At 44.6% G+C, this 24011-nt stretch overlaps 2 long non-coding RNA genes across 5 annotated transcripts; both read left to right on the forward strand.

The window, feature by feature from the left end:
* The first annotated feature begins 627 nt into the window (after nt 1–627).
* Nucleotides 628–3884, forward strand: LOC120826891 (uncharacterized). Of its 3 annotated transcripts, none has more exons than XR_013457251.1 (3): nt 702–1119; nt 1817–1983; nt 2929–3884. It is a non-coding gene; the product is annotated as an uncharacterized LOC120826891 (long non-coding RNA). The 3 variants fall into 3 exon arrangements; XR_013457250.1 differs by having other exon boundaries at nt 703–1119; nt 1817–1976; XR_013457249.1 differs by lacking the exon at nt 2929–3884 and having other exon boundaries at nt 628–1119; nt 1817–1909.
* Nucleotides 3885–5892: 2008 nt separating this feature from the next.
* On the forward strand, nt 5893–23893 carry LOC144394822 (uncharacterized). 2 transcript variants are annotated; one of them, XR_013457254.1, is made up of 5 exons: nt 5893–7014; nt 7152–7213; nt 23054–23131; nt 23235–23349; nt 23444–23893. It is a non-coding gene; the product is annotated as an uncharacterized LOC144394822 (long non-coding RNA). The 2 variants fall into 2 exon arrangements; XR_013457252.1 differs by lacking the exons at nt 5893–7014; nt 7152–7213 and adding exons at nt 21600–22764; nt 22902–22963.
* Nucleotides 23894–24011: the final 118 nt, after the last annotated feature.

The raw sequence follows: 24011 nt of genomic DNA on the forward strand, positions 1-24011 counted from the left end.
CCGGTGGCAGGTTCCCTTTTCGGAGCGGCAGGTTGCATTGGTCGGTGGTCGGTTCTTCCGGTGTTCGGTGGAAGGATCCTTTTTCAGTAGAGACATGGACCCGCGTCCTCCTCCTCATGCAAATCACATGTTAACGAGTATCTTCACGGCCACGCGTTCGCAGTAAATCATTGTTTCTAACTTTATTGAGAATCAGGCACAACACAGCGACCTGCAAGCAGCGCAGCGTCTTTAATAAAGTGATGTGTGTCTTAATGCGATGCTTTAGAAATGAACACACAGGGATTCTGTATTTGGTCATGAAGTCTGAAAAGGGTCATTTGGGCAACGTTCCGATAACCGACCGCAGCCAGCGGGGAGAGAGCACCAGCGGACTGACGGCAGCCCCCCGCCCCGCACCCCCCTCCGCACCCCGGCCTCACCGTCCACTCGACCACTAGAAATGGGTTATTTAGCGTGCGCGGTCGATCCACATGTCCCTTTATTGTTTTAGCGTTGCCTCTTTGATTATCGCCACCGTCCTACGAGGTGAACGGCAGCTCACATGAACCGTCGCCACCTTCCCGTGATGAAATTGCGCTTCTATGTTCATGTTGAGTTTGTATCCTTATGTTTGAAATGCACTTGTAACCCTCATGAAGTTAGGGCTACTGATACCAGTAGTAGTGGCAGTTATTGCCTCTGGGGGGCGCGCTTGCGTTCCGCTCAAGGGAGCTACCCACGAAACCCACGAGCGAGGAATCCCTTTTTCATTTAGCTGACGCTTTTATCCAAAGCGACTTACGTTACATTTTTAACCCATGGCTTTACATTTACATTTTGCCTGGGAGCAATAAGGGGTTAGGTGTCTTGCTCAGGGACACTTCGACATGGGGCAGCCGGGACTTGAACCACCAACCTTGCGGTTCCCAGTGCCCCCTCTCTACCCCCGCGCGCCACGTCGCCCCCTTTTATCCTTCCAGGAGACGTGAAGAAAAGAGCTCCCTGATTTCGGTACGAAATAATATAAAACATTCAAGCTTACATTTAATTATATTAATAAGACTGTTTTCCAACCAGAGAGCCAGTTGAGAGTCAACTGACAAAATCCCATCGAATAATCGCGTACTGGAAACTCCGGTGAGTGAACACAGTTAGCTAGTCACTGTTAGCATTACTAGCATCATGCTAGCGAACCTGGGAGAGGATTAATACTGTTTTTAGGTTATTATTTGAAACGTTATCTCTTTGGAACCAATCGGAGTAGTAACGGAGTGGTTGTCAGTGTTGCCGGCAGCCTGTTACCATAGTTAACACCGTGTTTAATTTTATAAACACGAAAGAGTAAATGCTAAACCCACACTGGTGCTCACTGTATCGTGGAGGAAACATCGAGTTTAACCGCTGATGTCTTTGCGTTGCAGTTTGGAATATTATAGGATGCGTTATTTACAGTTCAGCCATGCAGCTTATGTTAAGTAGCAGATGGCAATGGTTTGCTATGCAAGTGCATTGCAGGTGCATAGACTCTAAATAGCCTAAGCATATCTTAAATTAAAGCTATTCTCATGTTAAGTATGGTGATATAATCACATAACGTATTAAGGGAAAAAGATAAACCCTTTAGTTAGTGATGTGGAATACTGTATAGTTTTGAATTGTACATTATTATTAAGTGAAGTTGTAATGTTATGAGTATTTCTGTGATGTTGTTTTATCATCTCAATGTAATCTGCGTGCAACCGGGTGATGGTTATACATATAGAACAGAAAGGAATGAGATCTCATGTAAGAACTAGAATTAGAAAGCACACTGATTATTCTGCACTTTGTGTAGATTGGTTTTTTATGCACACTAGAAGAACCTGAACCCTGTGAATCTGAATGCTGAGATGGCGAGCTAAACCCGGATCGTGGATGCGGTGTGGCCGACCGTATGATCAGACCCAACCTGATTCGTGTATCGAGAAGACGTCAGACTCCAGTCCTGCCGCCAGGTAGACGGTAGGAAGGTAGTTCAGAGAGACCGTATACATAAAGACCCGGACCAGAACGGAACTCGGAACTTTCACGCACACACTATTTACGGACTGAACGGATTATATCCTTGACTTGTGTATATATCTACTCTGGGAAGACTGAGTTCTTTCACAAGAAGCATACAATTTCCCGATCATCTACTCTTCTTTTGTTTTTTCATTTCACACTGTTTTATATTGTGATTGTTGCATGACCGAGTGAAGCAATAAACTGGTCATTCGTTCAACTTCTTCTTTGTTTTAAACCTACCTCTCCTTCGATCCTAGGTAGATATTTAGTGGTTTTTCCTAATACTAGTCCCAGACAAGTGCTACACACTTATTGTAACCTTAGTCGCTTTGGATAAAAGTGTCAGCTAATGTAATGAACGACCTGTCAGTCTGTTCTGGTCATGTGCACGGCCTGTCAATCTCTGTGATTACATCTACCACTCATGAACGTTAGGTCAGTCCGATTCAATCCTTAACAATTTTCCACCAACTGAAATAGGATCCATGTCAGTGAATTCCCCCTTTTGACCTCATGAAAATGCAGGTTCTAAATTAGACTAATATCATCACATTTAACCTCATTGATGGGGTCTTCAGTCGCAGTGACCCTTTCCTGCATGGAGGGAGCATTGTTGGAACAACTTTGTGTCACTCAGAAATAAGAACAGAATCTGTTTTATTTCCCATATATGCGTATTTGTACAAATTTAATTTCGCCTACTTGTCAGGTCTCAAAACAGTTCATTCAATAAACAGGAATATATAAAATAATAATTTGAAATAATAATTTAACTATGCAATATAAAATATATATTCCAAATTATGCATAATACATATATTTGACCTTGTATTTAACAAGTTGTCTCCTTAGTCCGTAGGATCTGCAGTAATCTTTCCTGCCTGTTTCCTCACCCTGCAGATGTACAAGTCCAGGATGGAGGGCAGTCTTGTGGCAATCATTCTCTCTCCGTTGTAGTTTGTGGTCTTGTTTGGTGGCCAATCCAAACCACACAGCGATGGAAGAACAGGGAGTAGACATGATGGGAGAGTAGAAGAAGCAACCCCCGGTATGATGGTGTTGAATGCAGAGCTAAAGTCCACAAACAAACAGATCCCCCAACACCAGCTTCTCCAAGGGTTTCATCACCATAGGCGCAGGACGATGGGCCTGTAGTCATTTAATCCTGTGATGGTGGATTCTTTGATTGAAGATCAGCGTGAAGATGGGGCAAGCTCGTCAGCACAGATTTTCAGGACAATGGTGACTCATCAAATAATAAAAAGAAAGTAGTATTAGTCAAACAATTTATCTATATACTGTTGTATATCTTTAAACATGGGGCGGGAGGGTTGTATATTTTACGTTTTCTTTCTGGGATACATTGACCATAAAAGCATTCTCTATGTGGATCCACTTTTTGACCAAATAACTATGTATGATGTGTTAAAATCGTGCAATGCCATCATCCGTTGATAGGACAAACTGTGTAACAAATGTAACAACAGGGTCAACTAACAAGCATGGCGGCACTGGTGATCATGTCATGTGACACTAATTCTTTTTGGGAAATATTCTACAGAGATCGCCGATCACCTTTTTCAGCACAATGACAATGTTAATTTTGTGTTAACATAAACTGGAATACTACAAACAAATCAGTAATAGCACACTATCAAACTTTAGTATTGGTCCACAACTACTGTACCTGAAGAACATGACTTACTTCTCAATAGATCTTTCAAGACAGCTGCTAAAATGTCAGTTCTGTCTTTATTAAATCACTTCTTAATAGATTCTTATCAACAATAATTTATTCTACATTTGTACCTGTTTTTCTGCCTCAAATCCCTATTAAACTTAAATCTGAACACAAAGCGACTGAGGTTTCAATAAGTGCATTTCAAACATAAGGATACTGTGACAGGTTCGGCCTGTGGGGGGGTCCCGGAATGATGCGCATGCAGCGTCGGGTCCATTGAAAGTGCTTTATTTCAATGTTCCCACACAATAACACACAGCCGGCTCCAGCCTCCTCGCCTCTCAGCACCGTCTCGCTGTCGCCGGATGTCTCCCACTTAAAGGTAGAACACACAGCTTGGTTAGTCCCACCTGAGGCTGACTATGCCTCCCCCGGCACCGTTCCCTGAACCACTCCCTTCTCCGTCCCCCCTGCAGCCGAGCCAAACCGCGCCCGCCACCGCAGATACAAACTCAGCATGAACATAAAAGCGCAATTTCATCACGGGAAGGTGGCGACGGTTCATGTGAGCTGCCGTTCACCTCGTAGGACGGTGGCGATAATCAAAGAGGCAACGCTAAAACAATGAAGGGACATGTGGATCGACCGCGCACGCTAAATGACCCATTTCTAGTGGTCGAGTGGACGGTGTGGCCGGGGTGCGGAGGGGGGTGCGGGGCGGGGGGCTGCCGTCAGTCCGCTGGTGCTCTCTCCCCGCTGGCTGCGGTCGGTTATCAAAACGTTGCCCAAATGACCCTTTTCAGACTTCATGAACAAATACAGAATCCCTGTGTGTTCATTTCTAAAGCATCGCATTAAGACACACATCACTTTATTAAAGACGCTGCGCTGCTTGCAGGTCGCTGTGTTGTGCCTGATTCTCAATACAGTAAGAAACAATGATTTACTGCGAACGCGTGGCCGTGAAGATACTCGTTAACATGTGATTTGCATGAGGAGGAGGACGCGGGTCCATGTCTCTACTGAAAAAGGATCCTTCCACCGAACACCGGAAGAACCGACCACCGACCAATGCAACCTGCCGCTCCGAAAAGGGAACCTGCCACCGGCCACCGGAGCCTGCCGTCCGGACAAAGGAAGCTTCCACCGACCACTTTTCGCACTCGGTCCTACTGCGATTCATGGAGGGAGAACAAGAGGTGCACAAAGTTGTGGAGGAAAATACGGGACAAATATGTCCGCGAAAAAAGCACGAGGCAATAAAGTCCATGATAAATAAATAAACAAACCAACAACTTCCACACACAAAGACGTGACTCTCTAGGTCAGGGGTGTCAAACTCAACTTGCACCGGGGGCCAAAATTCAAAACACACTTCAGGTCGCGGGCCGAACAGAATAAACATTTATTGAACACACTAAAACTAAAAGTTTCTTTTAACATAAATATGAATACAAACAGACAGGAATGTTATTCTGCAATAAATAAACTTTAACTTAACCTAAAATATCTTTCTCTCCATAAAAATATATCCAGTAAAAATTATACAAGTTAGAAATATGAACATGCTGCAAAACAAAACCTGGAAATATAAATAAAATTTGTGCTTTTCAGAAATAACAAATAACGATGCAAAACATTCAGTTTTCTTTGCTCTTATGCCATTTTATCAGAGCTGGATCCAGCTCTGATAGGATCTCATACTGCATGAAAAGTGGGATTTTCGGCAGTATGCGGCACTGTAAATTGTCGTGGAATTTCAAGTTTGCGGCAATTTGCGGGCAACGCCGAAAACTGCCGTAAATTGTCAGAAATTGATGTGGGCCTCCCTTGGCAGTTGTCCCCCCATGACCCCTCCTCCTAATTCTAGAGGAGGCTTTGACATGTAAATGAAAATGCGGTGAGCTATACAAACGCAAATCAGGGTTTTAGCCCAGGTGACATTTTTTTAAAAGGTAAGAAAATCTCTGGTACAAATAGATCAGGCTCAGTAGCCTAATTATATAATCTTACATTTTAGCTTGAATTGATTAATTTAATTCAAATATGCTAGATTACTGTGTACGCCATTAGCAAAGGCAAATGTTATGTAAAAAAGATACACAAAATAACTTCTTTAAAAGATGAGTTTAATTCAAGGTAAAATGAGCATTCCGTGCAAACAACATTTGAATCAGCATGAGGGGTCTGCAGAGATCACAGTCTCCTAGAGCTCAGCTACAGTGCATAGTGGCAGGACTACAGTGACCTTTTCTTTGGTCTTACTTAAATGCACAGAGGATGTATTAACCACACATCTTCTAGCAATGCGCTCAACTGGCAGAAATGATGCTGTATGACGTGTCTGTTCCCTGCAAGCCCCAAACTTCTATTGGCTTTCCATAAAAATGTCTGTCCGGGTGGAGATGAAGCCAGGAAACTTGTGCAAGAACATGTTTAAATGCCGTACCCTTTGACACAACATTAACAACTATAAACTGCTTTATAATGGCTGGTCGTAGTTCTGCTAGAGGGTCAAGGACGGGTTCCTCAAAACTGTTAGTGTTTCCACACCACTTAGCATGAACATACGCTGACCTTTCTGCTCTGCATCTATCGATTGAGTAAGTTACATTCATATATGTTACCCGTTTACATGTCATGGCAAAACATTCAACCTCAGTGACACAAGGGTACATGTGATGATACATTGTCAACATTGCATGTCTGTCAGACTCTAGAGTGTCTGGTGGAATGGAGAAAGAGGCACCACTGTACAGATTTCTAGGGAAAGTCGTTCTGCTGACACCAAAACACGGCTTTACATAAAGCATATCAGCTGTTTCAAAGTCCCAACCATTTGTCTTCCTAAAATACTGGTCCTTCCCTATAACAATAACCTCGTATGTGATTGGAGGACCCTTAGACTCCTCGTCCAATCACGTGTGAGGTCATAGGCATGACTGATACAGCAGTACTTGCAAGACGAGCATACAAACAGACACGTGTGTTACTATATTCAGAAGAACTGTATCTCCAGTTCCTTTGTTTGGTTTTTGCTTCGTGAATAATGGCTGGACGACGTCTCGCGTTCAACTCGCCTTCAACTCCTCTCCGCGGTCACCAACTTTTGGCCAGTCCGCAGACAGACGAGAAGAAGCTGCTGAAAGCTCTCAGTGGATCGTCTCGTCAACTCCAACAACAAACTGCCGATATCAACGAGCGGTTCGCTCCACTGGAGCGTTCGGGACTCTGCGGGTTTCTGTCCATAGAGGAGAGGAACCGACTCAAAGAAGAGGAGACGGGCGCACAATCCCAAGATGGCGGTAAGAATACGTTCGATGACTGCTAGCTAAGCTAAAAGTAGCGTAGCCTCAAGCTAAGCTAAGAGTAGCCTAGTAGTCTTACAAGTGAGCAGAAACAGCTTTATTAAAGTGTGTTTTCTTTGCCGTGTCGTTTACAGGAAGCGATGCGCCGTCTTCACAACTCCGAGACGAACTACAGGCGCTACGAACCGGAGCAAGGGTCAGATTTACAGAATATGCTTTCATTCTGCGCTATAAGGGAATATATACGTATGGATACCGATCATAACTGTACATTTTGTTTTCACAGACTAATCTCGCCTCATAATGAGGCGGTGACCTCGTATGTACTCTGGGAAAAGTCCAGATTTAGACAACGTCATTGTGTGTAAGTGACACTGTTTCTCCTTCCTTGTTAAATGTTACTGTGACTTGCGTTTGATTTTTTTTGTATTCATACCACACTCATTTAATTGTTTTCCAGCCGCCTGTGAGACGTATTCTGCCTGAAACGACCCTCCCGGGTGAGAGCTTGTGGAAGGAATAATCCTCTATATGTGAGAAGGATTTTAGAGGTCAATCCATCAGTCTCTATTTGTCAGTTTACTGGCATATTTAACACTTTATCTTCCGACTAATGGAATTTTAAAAGCTAGATTCAAATGAGCAACCATATCATTCTCAGGTCAGAAGACTTATACGTTACATGGGGGGTGTTGGGGTGATGGGGGAAGGGGGAGTTGCAACTAGTGATAAAAACACAGGACTATCACCCAGGACGCCGCAGTCCTGTGTGAAACCATTTCCATGCTGATTTAATTCACCTTACTTTACATATTACAGAAGTTCAACTGGAGGGTTGCATGTACCCCCATTTGAAGTACCAACATGTAGTTTCAACAGTCCTCCAGCAGAGAGAGCAGCTAGCCAGAGTAAACACTGTATCTGATATGAATGAGACAGAGGGAAGGGAGGATAGATGTCACAGGAGGAAACCTCATCACAGTGTTTCCTCAGGTCAGAGACATTCCAGCAGGGCGGACCAGAAGGACGCTTCTTGTCCTTGTGTCTTGTTCCTGTCCATCGTTTCATGGCCGCCTACAGCTGATATTAAACGTATACGGGTGATCTCAGTGAGGGAATACCAGCAGACCCCCTCCTGCTCTTGCAGATTGATCTCTTTCTGCTCCACCGCGTGATGTAAGACATGACAACATATTGAACCCACATTGCAAGTAGAAGGCATGATTGGGCGTCAATGCTTTCATGCACACGGAGGCAAACAATGAATACATGGCGGCCTGTTTTTAGGCAAGGTTTTTCAAATCAGATAACTAGAAGCGGCTGTCAGGAAGGGGGGGATAGAAGGGAGGACTCAAACGCAGAGTTTTTCAAAAAAACAAAAAGGCTTTAATAGTTCCAAGTTCCAAAAAGGCAAGATTCCAAGAAGCAGGACGTAGACAAGAAGCATGAACGCAGTGACATGCACCTCCGGACAATATGCAATGACAAAGTAACAAGAGACACACATGGCTTAAATACACTAGAGAGGTGCTGGAAACAATCATGACATGACAGACAATCACAGGGGAAGACAGGACAAGGCAGGAAGTGAAGTTACCAGGAAGACATGATGCAGAAAACTACCGTGACAGCGGCAGTATGCGCTCTAACGAGATCATATGCATTACCGACAAGTCGAAAGCTCTTGCTGAAAGGGGACACTATCTGTTTTCACACCAACAGTAGCTGGTACAGCAACGTGACAGAGGTCCTGCACCACTGCTCCCCTTACCTAGATGATGTCATCATGAGTTTTTACTCCCCAGAGGAGTTTGCTTCAGACATCATCGTTAAGGTTTACATCCCACCGTAGGGCAACGTCCAGCAGGCGTAGCGTCCAGTCCTCAACCAGTTCAAACGTCAGAACCCCAGGAAGGCAGCCAGCCCGTTTTCTGTCTCACCTCGCTGGAGACATGCTACCTACTGGCCTGCTTCAAAGCCTGCACCATCCTCCCCGACCCTAAAAACCCAAGTAACACAGGACTTGATGACTACAAGCTCGACGCCCTCACCTGTGTGGTCATGAAGTCTTTTGAACGCCTTGTCCAGTCCCACCTGAGATCCGACCCACTCCTGGACCACCTGCAATTTGCCTACGGAGCCAACAGGTCTGTAGCAGATGATGCAGATCCTGTCATTCACCAGCATCTGAGTTCCTCCGGAACTTGTTGGTGCACTTCTGCTTGAAAACAATCATCCCCTCTCTGCTGTATGGCAAGCTCTCTTGCCCGATCTTTGCACAATTTTTGCACATCGTCTCGGCTAATTACTTAATATATAATATCTTACACTTTATTTTATATTCAAACATAATTAGACTTTTCCCCTTGTGCACATGCTTGTGTATTTATTTTGATTGTTTACACCATCCCGACAAGAAAAATTCTTTGCAACATACATGGTAATAAATTATTGTGATTGCGATGATGCCCGTTTCGTAAATTAAGGTTGATTTAGAATAAAATACACCATAAAGCAGGGTATACCTTAGGTTTACTGTGAGTGAGTCGTATCTTTTCAGAATAAACTTCATGTCACATACAGACGTTCCCCGTCTCCGGAATACTAAGGTCCGAAGCTCGGGATCTCAGTCACCCCTCTGTGGCACGTTACAATGGTTTGTGCCACTCGGGATCAGCCCACTGAGCGGGCGCGGCCACTCCCACCAACGCACCTGTGGCTCGTCTCTCATCAGGAGAGGTTGGGCATTTAAGCTGCCGAAGCCTCAGAGGCCGATGCGAAGTCTTGTGCATGTTGCCATCACATTCTGAGCGTTCTCCTGATATCCTGTTTCTGCCTACCTGTTATTGACCTCTCCTTTGTCCCAGACCTCGTTCACGCCTGCCTGACCCCCGACGGTACCTCTGCCAACCTCCGCGCTCCCGGCTCTCGACCCCCCGCCTGACCTCCAGCTACGACCTCGCCTGCTCCCTGACGGTGCCTCAGTCTGTTCCCTGCTTGCCTGGCTTTTCGACCCCTGCCTGTTCACCGGACACTACCACGCCTGATCCTTGTCTGTACCCCGCTAATAAAACTGCGCTCTGCGCTTGAGTTCACTCTGGTCTCTTGTGGTGCGTTACACTTCACTTGGTTCACTTGGTCTTTTAACTCGCGTATAAAACCAAAGCTGTATCCATGTACTCTCTATTAAGCCGTTAATGCTTATTGCTTACATAATCCTAATTGATCTAAAATCTTAATGCAGTTAATAATCTCCACATTGGCAGGTACATCTGCGGCAAAGAATAACTAAAAATCAAACAATCAACATTCTTCTTTTCCAATGACCAAAAATATCCCTGTAAATAAAGCTGCCTGATCCATCATCAAGCCATCAAGCCACAGCTAAACAATCATTTGCTTTTATTCTAAAAAGCAGAACTCAAAGTGCTGCCGGACGCTTTCCTTGCAGTTTATTTGTCATATGTGCATGCTAAATGCCACGCAGATAAGTCAGCGCTCTACCGTAAAATACAAACACTATTTGTGAGTTAAATCGGATATCTGCTGGCGCTTGTAAGCGAATATGGACTCTTGGTCTTCTCGGTCCATTAGTCTCTCTCCTCTCCATGTCCCTCCCTCTGCGGTTCTCCCTCCAAATATTTCTTCTTAATTATTGCCTCTGATTATTTTCTTCAGGCTTTACTGTAGATCAGAGGATTCCCACCAGCTATTTGAAGTCGCAATTCAAACACTTTATGAGCTGAGGAAGAGCAAAAAGCAAGGATGTAGGGAATAGTGCTCCTAAAATAAAAATGGACATGATAATGTTGACGAATACAATGTAATCATTCTAAAACATTTCTTTCATTTTAAAGGGCCAGTTTTTTCTTAATTGGAGGCAGTTTTTAAGTTGTGGCAGATCAATGCGTAGGCCAAACTAATAGTACAGTCAGCCCCCATTATTATGATATACAGTATGTTTGATCTCAAGAGCCCAACTCATCCCTCTGGTACCCTTTATAGATTTAACCGGTTAGTTTAGTTGCACAGTTAAAGAGTTGAATGTGAGGGCAGGCCTTTGAACAAGTTCAGCAGGTTGGATCCTGCAGGAGGACAATTGGGATGCAGAGTGAGATGTCATCTGAGAAAAGTGTGCCATTTTAACTGCATCACAAAGAAATATAACACAGATTTCAACGCGGTTTCCCTATCCTTTAGTCCAGTTTCAACATCCACACGATGACAGTGATTTCCATGGAAACCGCCCAGCAACAGGCTGCATCCTTGAAACCAATCAGAATCTGCTGTGTGTCTGTGTCTCGTCCAATTGGAGAGGCAGTGGAGGGGGAGTACAGGGGGTTTGTGGGCCGTCAAGGTGAATGCTCAGGAGGCGTGATCGAGGTCGAGATCCCTTCCTGCTTGAAAGAAGTAAGAATCTCAACATTTTAGTCTAAAAGAGATGTTTTTGTAATTCTAAAAACTAATCATTGAGCAGATATTTCTGTATATTAGTTGTTTTAAATGTTTACAATTTTGGGCTTGGTCGTTACTCGGGATAAAGGTCCACCACCTGACAGTTAACAGAATGGGACCAAGACATAAACAAATACATTTGCGGCAGTGATAGTTGTCTTCTACTTATTTTGAAGTCCTTCAAAAGCGACTTCAAAAGAAGACAGCCAGTAGGAGCTGTGGCTCAGTTGGTAAAGATCGTCCTCTAATCATGAGGCGGGTGCTTTGATCTTCTATTGTCAGCATGTCCAACCCCCTAAAATGCATACATGTTGTCACGGGTGTGGGTTTTTGGGGTTCCGGAATAAGGCAGGACACGGCAGGTTTAGTTGACAATACTTTTATTTTGCTTCTTACACTCCTCAAAACACAGCGCTCCCGGCGTCTAGCTCGCTCATTTTGCGGCTCCCTTCTCGTCCCGATCGCCCTTACTGCGTTTTAAATAACAAGACAAACACAATCAATCAACATTCAGCTCAGCTGAGGCCAATCGCCTCCACCTGGCACCGTTCACTGAGCCACTCCCCCTCTCTCTCTCCCCTCTGCAGACGAGCCAAAACCACGCCCGCCACCACATACCCCCTGCGCCCCCAGCCTATGGCCCGCCGTGAAGTTACATGGTTGTAGAGCCAGATGCCACCGAGTGATCCGTTGGTATCCTTCATGCGGTGGAGCCATTGGAGCGGGGCGTGGTCCAAACAGAGGGTGAATGAGCATCGCAGGAGGTAGTACCGCAGTCCACCGGCCAAGTACTAAGTACAAAGTACTTTGTGGTAAATTATTTAGTTTTCTATTTTATGTATTTGTTACTCTCTTTAAGTTTATAGGTGAATATTGCTCTGGATCACCAACAGATGCTCCACATTCTTCTCCATAAACTGTCAATTTATGACTCATTCATCTTTCCTTTAAACGTCTGAATCGGGGTTGGTGAACATCTGGAAACTGAGGAAACATCAATAGGGGCGTGGAGCACAGAGAAATTGCCATTCTCTGCCTCATAGTCCATCTTGGTGTCAGGGTCGGGTAGGAAGGCAGGACTCAAACGCAGACGTGGAGTAACAAAAGACTAATGGTCAAAAGGGCAATAAAGAAAAGGCCAGTGGGCAAAAACACACACAGGAACAGGGGGCAAAAAGGCAGGCAGGAACGAGGAACATCCAGGACGATAGACAATGACGCGACAAGTGACACAAGAGACACACGGCTTAAAGATTGGACACAGGTGGAAACGATCAGACAATTACAGGGGATGACAGGACCAGGCAGGTAGTGAAGTTACCCAGGGAGACAAGAAGCAGAAAACTACAAAATAAGACGGGAAATGAAACCATACGTGACACTTGGAGAGAAGGAGGAGGACCTTTTCAAACATTATAACGTAAGAAATTGAGTACGCTTTTAATTTTGTTTGAACTGCATGTCTCTGTAGCCTTCCCGCTTGGAGATATGGCTGTTTTAATACACCAGCCTCTGCTATGCGTTGAAGTACATGGTCACCCTGCATTCCCTAATGCACATCAACCTGAAGAGCTTGAGCTATGCATTTTATACATCCTAACACCTTCTAATTTCCTTTACAAGGATGTGGAGAACCTCGACGTACACCTGTCGCCAGATCCTGTGCTTTGCTGATGGGAGTGATCTATGCCCTTAACCTTAGCTATCCCAAGCATTTGAAATTTACTTTTGAGGTATTTCAGAAGCTATGTCTTGAGCTCGATGGACAAAAAGCCAGCTCTAAAGTAACAAAGTAAAGTATTTTCTAGAGTAGAGTTGATCGACCATGTGTGAGGGAGGCTCACATCACACGCACTCACACAACTCGCTTGTTATTTTTTTCTGAGATAATATTAATACCTACAGTACTGAGTGAAAACCAAATCAGTGTAATCCGAATTGAAAAGGATGGCCTCTGTTCTCTGAGGGTGTTGGTGTTATTTTGAACTTGATATGCAGTGTCTCTCTTTGGAAATTTTTGCTGGAGTTAATCAGGAGGGTGAGTAGTCTGATATTGATGAGATAAGAGATGATGCAAGTACTGCCAAAGTTGATTGATAGAACTTCATTTGATGTTGAAATGTGTGCCTTTTAATATACAGTCATCTGTCATATTTTGTTTTAAATCATTTTCATTTGTTCATGTCAAAGGATGGTGATTTCATGCACTCTGTTTTAATTTTATAACACTTTCTCCTCATAAATATCTGAGTGCATGTTATTTTGTGTCTCAGGAGAATGTTGCCTACAAATGTATGTTTTTCCACTTTTAAGAATTGTGCTACTGTTTATTACAGTTACTTTAATTTAAATAAATGGCTCGAATTCATTTGAATAATACTGTCTGAGTTTCTGTTCTTTTTGAGGACCAGGAAGGCATCCCTTAGCTGCTGTCCGTTTGTATTCATGTTGACAATTAATAAGTTCATATTACTTAGAAATGTGTTTTATTGTGGCCCAAAAGCTACTCCACCATACTCAAAACATTGCTTTGAATTAATTGGCTTAACTTAAAAATTCTAGTGGAAAACGTTAACATTTTTTTAAGTTGACCCAATGATTCATACCTGGAAAATCAGGATTGCATCGATGTTGTTAGATTGAGTTGCACATATTTATTGGTAAATTGATAAATTGAGTTCTTATGACTTATTGAGTGCAGAGGAGGAGGAAGAGGGGGAGAAGATGAAAGAGGAGGGTAAGAGACTTGACTGGCACGTCTTTTATATCAAGTAAGGAATCAGGAATCAGGAAACATTTATTAGCCAAAATATGTCAAACATACAAGGAACATACAAGGAAGCCCACAAACAGAATCCTGGCGTAGGTTCCTGGGGAGTCCAGATGCTGGAGGATGTAGTGGAGGGCCATGTTGACAGCATCGTCCACAGACCTGTTGGCTCTGTAGGCGAACTGCAGGGGGTCCAGGAGGGGGTCGGTGAGGGACTTCAGGTGGGTCAGGACTAGACGTTCAAAAGACTTCATGACTACAGAGGTCAGGGCGGCGGGCCTGTAGTCCTTGAGTCCTGTGATTCTGGGCTTCTTGGGGACAGGGATGATGGTGGAGGCCTTGAAGCAGGCTGGTACGTGGCATGTCTCCAGGGAGGTGTTGAAGATGTCAGTGAACACCGGAGACAGCTGGTCAGCACAATGCTTCAGGGAGTGAGGGGAAACGGAGTCCGGACCGGCTGCCTTACGGGGATTAAGTCTTCTAAAGAGCCGGTTAACGTCTCTCTCCAGAATAGAGAGGGTCGTTGCTGGTGGGGGAGGGGAAGGTTGAAGAGGCGTGAGCACCTGATGGGCTGGGGGAGGGAGGGGAGGGGGACTGCAGCAGGTTGGTGGAGCTGTGGGGGATGGGATCAGGACATTGTCTTTCAAATCTGCAGTAGAACTCATTGAGCTCGTCTGCCAGGCGGAGGTCATTCATGGAGTGGGGGGTTTTTGGCTTGTAGTTGGTGAGGTGTTTGAGGCCTCTCCAGACCGAAGCAGAGTCACTTGCTGAGAACTGTTGTTGGAGTTTCTCAGAGTACAGTCGTTTAGCATCTCTCACCGCCTTGCTAAACTTGTATTTTGCCTCTGTGTACAAGTCTTTGTCCCCACTCCTAAATGCCTGATCCTTCTGCAGGCGTAGTGTTTTGAGTTCCGCTGTGAACCAGGGTTTGTCGTTGTTGTAACTCACCCTGGTGCATGATGGTACACAGCTGTCCTCACAGAAGCCTCTGTGAACTCATCCAGACTGTCAGTAGCAGTTCTGAAAACATCCCAGTCTGTGCAGTCAAAGCACGCCCGAAGATCCTCCAGCGTCTCACTGGTCCAGTACTTGAATTCCCTCACCACAGGTTTGCAGAGCTTTAGTTTCTGCCTGTATGCAAGTAGTCAGTGTCCTAGGGGGTTGTGTTTGTGAGGGGAGGTGGGGGGCAGAAAGCTTCAGGGTCCTATAGATTATGACTTAATATAGAACCTGGAAAATCAGGAGGTAGCATGGAATTTTTTCTGTGGGAACCCTGTTTCAGCGGGGGTTAGGTTATATGGTAAATGAAGAGGGTCACGGGGGTACTGGCACAAGGGGGACTGGGATTAAAAGATGATAAAGATGAAGAGGCAGTAGTGGCAGGGCAGGAGGAGAGGGAAAAAGGGGGTGTGTGTGTGTGAGGGAAGGGGGGGGGCGTTGTGGTGGTGAATGGCAAGTCATTTTAAGCTTAGTTACACATATTTGCATTCGTTCAAGATTCTGTTGATGGTAGCCTACTGTAAGACAAAGATGCAACATTCTATCTCTCCGGATGGCGGGCGAGACGCTCCGGTTAGCTCGCCACCGCATTTGTGTGCATAAACTACAAAATAGAACAACACGTGAACCCAAACCGTTTCGGTGAGGATGCAGTTTCACAGTTGGATTCCATGCAGTGTGCTTCCTCGGTCCTGGACTCAAAAGCGATGCAAGACTTGTCATCGTCTACCAAGTTGTTTTTCTCTGGGTCAAGTGTCCTGAGCTCTTCCAGCATTTCTACTTCGTCGTCATAATCATTGACGTCTTTGAGGATCTTTATGGCCGTATTCTCATTTGTTTTAATATTGACACACTTGGCTACTTTTCCAAAACCTCCTTCTGCAACAAACTCCAATACTTTGTATTGTACAGACTTGTTGCGGAGTATGAAAAGCTCTTTTTCCTGCAATGGTTTCGGTGAGGTTGGAGTTTCAGAGTTGGATTCCATGCTGGATGATTCCTCAGTCCTGGAGTTGTCCATGTTTGAGGAAACCTCTCCTGAGTCAGATAATTCCGTGTCGCTTTCAAAATCGCTGAGATATTGACATTCGTCTGAATCACACGCAGGGCAGACGACCATCAGGTCAATGGCAGCGTGTGTATATGGGCTTTTGTGAGCGTAGTCAGCCAGGTGACTCATGGTGACAAAAGAATGTTCCAAAGCTTGCTGAGGTGTTATTCTCATCTCAGCATCTGAATTAAGCAACATTTGAAGGAGATTCAAAAATGCCCTTGTGTCTTCAACTTCAACCTCCTCAATTGCATTTGAATATTTGTTTACTGCGTCAGCCAAATTTCCGATATGGTCAAAGTTCCTCTTTGACAATTGCAGCTGGTCATCATTTTCCTTCTTGTACTCCTCCGCTGTCTTTAGTCTCCATTGTGAATTGGGAGGGCAGCGTTCCCTCTTGAAATACTGGTGAGTGTCTTTTCCAGCATCTAGCAGGTGGTCTTGTGGCTGACCGAGCAGACAGCAAATAGTTTTCATTACGCCATATGTTGATGTTCCATAGAAGATGTTGTGGCCAAAAAACAGACATGCCAAGACACATCCCAGTGCCCACATGTCAATGGCTTCAGATATGGGGAGGCCCAAGGACACTTCTGGTGCTCGGTTTTGACAAGGTTGTACAATCATTCCTTCCTCTACTTCGGAAACTGGCATGGCCAAACCAAAGTCAATTAATTTCACCTTGAAGGGCTGATCTCGGTGGTTGACGAGCATAACGTTGTCAAGTTTCAGGTCTGTGTAAAGAATGCCGATACCCTTCAGGGCGTTGAATGCTACAAGTAGCTGACGGGTTATAGGACGGATTTCATTAAGAGTCAATGGTTTCTTTCTCTGTACCATCAAATCCCAAAGACTCCTGTCTAGCAACTCCAAAGCGATGCAAGACTTGTCATCGTCTATGAAACTGTCCATGAATCTCACCAAGTTGTTTTTCTCTGGGTCAAGTGTCCTAAGCTCTTCCAGCATTTCTACTTCGTCGTCATAATCATTGACGTCTTTGAGGATCTTTATGGCCGTATTCTCATTTGTTTTCATATTGACACACTTGGCTACTTTGCCAAAATTTCCTTCTCCAATAAACTCCAATACTTTGTATTGTACAGACTTGTTGCGGAGTATAAAAAGCTCTTTTTCCTGCAATGGTTTCGGTGAGGTTGGAGTTTCAGAGTTGGATTCCATGCAGGATGATTCCTCAGTCCTGGAGTTGTCCATGTTTGAGGAAACCTTTCCTGAGTCAGATGATTCCGTGTCGCTTTCAAAATCGCTGAGATATTCATGACATTCGTCTGAATCACACGCAGGGCAGACGACCATCAGCTCAAAGGCAGCTTGTGTATAAGAGCTTCTGTGAGCGTAGTCAGCCAGGTGACTCATGGTGACAAAAGAATGTTCCAAGGCTTGCTGAGGTGTTATTCTCTTCTCAGCATCTGGATTGAGCAACATTTGAAGGAGATTTAAAAATGCCCTTGTGTCTTCAACTTCAACCTCCTCAATTGCATTTGAATATTTGTTTACTGCGTCAGCCAAATTTCCAATTCGGTCAAATTCCCACTCTGACAATTGCAGCTGGTCATCATTTTCCTTCTTGTACTCTTCCGGTGTCTTCAGTCTCCATTGTGAATTGGGAGAGCAGCGTTCCCTCTTGAAATACTGGTGAGTGTATTTTCCAGCATCTAGCAGGTGGTCTTGTGGCTGACCGAGCAGACAGCAAACAGTGTTCATTACGTCGTACAAAGATTCACCAATGAAGATGTCTTGGTATAAAAACAGAGATGCCAAGAGACATCCCAGTGACCACATGTCAATGGCTTCAGATATGGGGAGGCCCAAGGACACTTCTGGTGCTTGGTATGCAATAGGTTGTGCAATCATTCCTTCCCGTGCTTCGGAGGCTGGCATGGCCAAACCAAAGTCAATTAATTTCACTCTGAAGGGCTCATCTTGGTGGTTGACGAGCATAACGTTGTCAAGTTTTACGTCTGCATGAAGGATGCCGATACCCTTCAGGGCGTTGAGTGCTACAAGTAGCTGACGAGTTATAGGACGGATTTCATTAAGAGTCAATGGTGCCTCTCTCTGTTCCATCAAATCGTAAAGACTCCTGTCTAAACACTCAAAAGCGATGCAAGACTTGTCATCGACTATGAAATTATCCACGAATCCCACCAAGTTGTTTTTCTCTGTATCAAGTTTCCTGAGCTTTTCCAGCATTTGTACTTCGATGGCATAATCATTGACGTCTTTGAGGATCTTCATGGCCGTGTTCTCATTTGCTTTCAAATTGACACATTTGGCTACTTTGCCAAAAGTTCCTTCTCCAATAAACTCCAATACTTTGTATTGTACAGACTTGTTGCAGAGTATGGAGAGCTCTTTTTCCTGCAATGGTTCCGCTGAGGTTGGAGTTTCAGAGTTGGATTCCATACAGAATGATTCCTCACTGCTGGAGTTGTCCATGTCTGAGGAAACCTCACCTGACATTGTGCAGATGAGTCCTTGTACTGGGGGTAAAACGTTTTTTCAAAATTAGACAGATGTTCAACTTCAGCTCTCAGGAGCTCTGCACTTCTGTTATGTTCTGAGTTATGGAATGGAATGCCTTGCCAGATCAAAGGAAAGACTGATGAGATCAGATGACAGGCATGTAACCATGGAAACGTGATGACATCACACAGTGTGAAATGGTTGCTATTTATGCCATATATGGTTACATTGCAAGATCAAAGAGTGATGACATCAAATGACACTATGTCGGATGTCATCAAATGGTTTCTATGGTTACATTCCTGCAAAATAAATACTTTATTTTCTCCACTGTATCACACACAAAAAGGAGAACTATACTTGAATCTCGGAAATCAACAAAAATATCCCAAACCGCTATGAACACAATTTCCTTGTTATCTTTTTTTTAAAACGCGTGCATTAATATTTTTGATCCGTTATTAAAAAGTTAGCACTCCTTCACGCTGCGGATCAGAGTCAGAGGAGGGCGGGTCTCTTGGCGTAGGTTGGATTTGAAAGAATGGCGGAGGCAGCTTCAGACATAGATATTATATATAAAGGCCTTTGTATATAATATCTATGGCTCAGATACATCCGCCCGCGTCCAGCTATGAACCGAAAGCGGATGCAAAAGTACCGACGAGGGTGGGAGGAATCACCGGGGATCGCAGGGTTATTATTTTGTATTGAAGGTGGAAACCCTGCTCACTACTTTTACCACAACACCCTTTCTTTTATTAAATACATTTGATTTTAACCTTTCGATCACCGATGCCCTCTGTCCGTCCGGCGTTTCTTCATTTTGAACACACACTTGCGTGTGTTGCAGAGCAATTTACCGCCAGAACAACAGGTGGAGTAACGTGTTTGAAGACCACCTAGAGCATATATGTCAAACTCAAGGCCCGCGGGCCATATCCGGCCCGGCATGCAATTATATCTGGCCCGCGAGATCATTTTATATTATTGTTACTAATGGCCCGACGATATGAAGCGCTGATAACAGAATAAACTACAGATCCCATAATGCAGCGCTTCAGCTGCCTTGCCGAGCGCTTTCCGTTGCGTTTCTGGCTGACATAACCGCTCGTCTCAACGCCTTAAACCTCCAGCTCCAGGGACGTGACCGCATGATCACCGACATGTATGACGCAGTGAAGGCATTTCAAGTGAAGCTGATTTTATGGGAGACACAAATGCACCAGTGCAACTTGCCCCACTTTCCCTGTTGCCAACTAATGCGGCACAGCGGTGTTCCCAAATACGCACGTTGCTGATAAACTGAGCGCACTGCGCGCGGAGTTCGCGCGGCGCTTTGGTGATTTTGAGGAACAAAAAAATAATTTTGAGTTGTTTCGCAACCCATTTGCCGTCGACGTGGAAACTGCACCTGTGCAGTTTCAGATGGAGCTGATTGAGCTGCAGTGTGATGGGACACTAAAGACAAAGTCCGACACTGTTTATTCACTCCAGTCCCGCAGCAATGTCCCAGCTCCGTCTACATCGAACCTTGTGCATGTTTGGTAGCACATATCTGCGTGAGAAGCTGTTCTCAGTGAAGACAAACAAAACAGCACACAGGAGTCGTCTCACTGATGAACCTTCAGTCCATCCTGAGAGTCTCCACAACACGGGACCTCGCGCCAAACATAAACCAACTTGTTGCCAAAAAAAGATGCAAAGCATCCAGCTCTGATAAAATGGCTTAAGAGCAAAGAAAACTGAATGTTTTGCATCGTTATTTGTTATTTCCGAAAAGCAAATTTTATTTATATTTCCAGGTTTTATTTTGTTTTGCAGCATGTTCATATTTCTTTTTCAGTAGAGACATGGACCCGCGTCCTCCTCCTCATGCAAATCACATGTTAACGAGTATCTTCACGGCCACGCGTTCGCAGTAAATCATTGTTTCTAACTTTATTGAGAATCAGGCACAACACAGCGACCTGCAAGCTCATGACGGCAGCCCCCCGCCCCGCCCCCCCACTCCGCACCCCGGCCACACCGTCCACTCGACCACTAGAAATGGGTCATTTAGCGTGCGCGGTCGATCCACATGTCCCTTTATTGTTTTAGCGTTGCCTCTTTGATTATCGCCACCGTCCTACGAGGTGAACGGCAGCTCACGTGAACCGTCGCCACCTTCCCGTGATGAAATTGCGCTTTTATATATCTCCTGTCAAAATGATACAAGTTAGAAATATGAACATGCTGCAAAACAAAACAAAACCTGGAAATATAAATAAAATTTGTGCTTTTCAGAAATAACAAATAACGATGCAAAACATTCAGTTTTCTTTGCTCTTATGCCATTTCATCAGAGCTGGATGCAGCTCTGATAGGATCTCATACTGCATGAAAAGTGGGATTTTCGGCAGTATGCGGCACTGTAAATTGTCGTGGAATTTCAGGTTTGCGGCAATTTGCGGGCAACGCCGAAAACTGCCGTAAATTGTCAGAAATTGATGTGGGCCTCCCTTGGCAGTTGTCCCCCCATGGCCCCCCTCCTCCTAATTCTAGGGGAGGCTTTGACATGTAAATGAAAATGCGGTGAGCTATTCAAATGCAAATCAGGGTCGCAGAGGGAGTTTTAGCCCAGGTGACATTTTTTTAAAAGGTAAGAAAATCTCTGGTACAAATAGATCAGGCTCAGTAGCCTAATTATAGTCTTACATTTTAGCTTGAATTGATTAATTTATTACAAATATGCTAGATTACTGTGTACGCCATTAGCAAAGGCAAATGTTATGTAAAAAAGATACACAAAACAACTTCTTAGTTGGTTAGTTTTAATCGAGGTAAAATGAGCATTCCATGCAAACAACATTTGAATCAGCATGAGGGGTCTGCAGAGATCACAGTCTCCTAGAGCTCAACTACAGTGCATAGTGGCAGGACTACAGTGACCTTTTCTTTGGTCTTACTTAAATGCACAGAGGATGTATTAACCACACATCTTCTAGCAATGCGCTCACCTGGCAGAAATGATGCTGTATGACGTGTCTGTTCCCTGCAAGCCCCAAACTTCTATTGGCTTTCCATAAAAATGTCTGTCCGGGTGGAGATGAAGCCAGGAAACTTGTGCAAGAACATGTTTAAATGCCGTACCCTTTGACACAACATTAACAACTATAAACTGCTTTATAATGGCTGGTCGTAGTTCTGCTAGAGGGTCAAGGACGGGTTCCTCAAAACTGTTAGTGTTTCCACACCACTTAGCATGAACATATGCTGACCTTTATGCTCTGCATCTATCGATTGAGTAAGTTACATTCATATATGTTACCCGTTTACATGTCATGGCAAAACATTCAACCTCAGTGACACAAGGGTACATGTGATGATACATTGTCAACATTGCATGTCTGTCAGACTCAAGAGTGTCTGGTGGAATGGAGAAAGAGGCACCACTGTACAGATTTCTAGGGAAAGTCGTTCTGCTGACACCAAAACACGGCTTTACATAAAGCATATCAGCTGTTTCAAAGTCCCAACCATTTGTCTTCCTAAAATACTGGTCCTTCCCTATAACAATAACCTCGTATGTGATTGGAGGACTCTTAGACTCCTCGTCCAATCACGTGTGAGGTCATAAGCATGACTGATACAGCAGTACTTGCAAGACGAGCATACAAACAGACACGTGTGTTACTATATTCAGAAGAACTGTATCTCCAGTTCCTTTGTTTGGTTTTTGCTGCTTCGTGAATAATGGCTGGACGACGTCTCGCGTTCAACTCGCCTTCAACTCCTCTCCACGGTCACCAACTTTCGGCCAGTCCGCAGACAGACGAGAAGAAGCTGCTGAACGCTCTCAGTGGATCGTCTCGTCAACTCCAACAACAAACTGCCGATATCAACGAGCGGTTCGCTCCACTGGAGCGTTCGGGACTCTGCGGGTTTCTGTCCATAGAGGAGAGGAACCGACTCAAAGAAGAGGAGACGGGCGCACAATCCCAAGATGGCGGTAAGAATACGTTCGATGACTGCTAGCTAAGCTAAAAGTAGCGTAGCCTCAAGCTAAGCTAAGAGTAGCCTAGTAGCCTTACAAGTGAGCAGAAACAGCTTTATTAAAGTGTGTTTTCTTTGCCGTGTCGTTTACAGGAAGCGGTGCGCCGTCTTCACAACTCCGAGACGAATTACAGGCGCTACGGACCGGAGCAAGGGTCAGATTTACAGAATATGCTTTCATTCTGCGGTATAAGGGAATATATACGTATGGATAGCGATCATAACTGTACATTTTGTTTTCACAGACTAATCTCTCCTCATAATGAGGCGGTGACCTCGTATTTGCTCCGGGAAAAGTCCAGATTTAGACGACGTCATTGTGTGTAAGTGACACTGTTTACTGTTTCTCCTTCCTTGTTAAATGTTACTGTGACTTGCGTTTGATTTTTTTTGGATTCATACCACACTCATTTAATTGTTTTCCAGCCGCCTGTGAGACGTATTGTGAGACGGGACGCAGGAGCTTCAGGTTCAGGCGGAACACTCATTGCGGGCGGAAGCTGCGAAGGATTCAGCGCGGAGTCGAGCGAGAACAAAGAGGGTCAGAGTTTATTTGCTGACTTGTTTCAGGTGCATTGATAGATGTGTTGTGTCCGTACGCATCGCACAGTACTGATTCATTGTTGTTTTTACAGCTGCTGGAATCGAGACAAAGTGAGCTGGCTGATGACGAGGTGGAACTCTGGAAATCCGCCACCGTAGAGCTCACGTCGGACGGAGGGGACGGCGTTGTTGGTGGGGTCTCGGGGTGGATTGTACGGTCGCCACACACGCACGAGCCGCCTGCACAACAGACCTGCCTCGGAAAACACGGCGCCAGTGACGGTCTACAACCCAGTTACTCAGCTGTAAACTAATCAGTCAGCTGTATTGAAACGGGGGGAAAATGACTGCACATTTCATGAATCGCATTTTCTGCCTGAAACGACCCTCCTGGGTGAGAGCTTGTGGAAGGAATAATCCTCTATATGTGTCAAGCTAAGAGAAGGATTTTAGAGGTCATTCCATCAGTCTCTATTTGTCAGTTTACTGGCATATTTAACACTTTATCTTCCGACTAATGGAATTTTAAAAGCTAGATTCAAATGAGCTGTTTTTAGGCAAGGTTTTTCAAATCAGATAACTAGAAGCGGCTGTCAGCAAGGGGGGGATAGAAGGGAGGACTAAAACGCAGAGTTTTTCAAAAAAACAAAAAGGCTTTAA

The sequence above is a fragment of the Gasterosteus aculeatus genome, unplaced genomic scaffold (genome assembly GCF_964276395.1).
Source record: "Gasterosteus aculeatus unplaced genomic scaffold, fGasAcu3.hap1.1 HAP1_SCAFFOLD_59, whole genome shotgun sequence".
In the NCBI taxonomy this organism is placed as follows: Eukaryota; Metazoa; Chordata; class Actinopteri; order Perciformes; family Gasterosteidae; genus Gasterosteus; species Gasterosteus aculeatus.